The sequence below is a fragment of the Syngnathoides biaculeatus genome, chromosome 7 (genome assembly GCF_019802595.1).
Source record: "Syngnathoides biaculeatus isolate LvHL_M chromosome 7, ASM1980259v1, whole genome shotgun sequence".
Lineage (NCBI taxonomy): Eukaryota > Metazoa > Chordata > Actinopteri > Syngnathiformes > Syngnathidae > Syngnathoides > Syngnathoides biaculeatus.
The window spans coordinates 17,493,527-17,494,241 of record NC_084646.1 but is presented as its reverse complement, the minus strand read 5'-3'; positions in this window follow the sequence as shown (position 1 = coordinate 17,494,241).

The following is a 715-nucleotide window of genomic DNA, read 5'->3' as shown; positions in this document are numbered from 1 at the left end:
CAAACGGGGTAAAAAGCTTTGCGAAGCAAACATCAAAGACATCGAAATGATGTAGCATTTAATGTGGCCCGATGTTACATCACAGCAACCCTCACGTATCTTTTTACCCTCCATCACATTTCTGTACTTACGGATGCAAGAATTACGGTACCTATTTGGTAGAAAGTTGAATTCACTTCAACATTTTTAATTTATCTTCTAAATAATTACTTTTGATTTTTTTCCCAATGTAGTAAATGGGACTTCAATGTAACACGCTGCATGAGTCTACGTAATGCGCTGTTTTCCAAATTAATCACTTTAATGTAATGACCCCATGATAAGTATACTCAGTGTAGTGAACAATTAACCAACATTGCCCATGATTGAATGTACGTAGTTGGATGTACATGTAGGTGGATGTTTGGTGGGCTTTCGGTGGGGCTGTAGGCACAGAATGGCAGCCACGCTTCTGCCAGACTCTCGAAGGAGCTTAATAGCATCATGTGTGATCGTAGAGTCAATGAATAACCTTCACAATTGTGTAGCGTCTCTGGGTATCGAGGAAAGCAATATACACTATAAGTCTGATGCATTAACAGTTATCCTATAATGTCAATTATTAGTCTTCTTGCACTAGGATTATATAAATCTAAATGTTTAACTGTAAATATTATTTAATCCATCCATCCATCCATCCATTTTCTACGTTGCTTATCCTGCAGCCAAGAGGTGG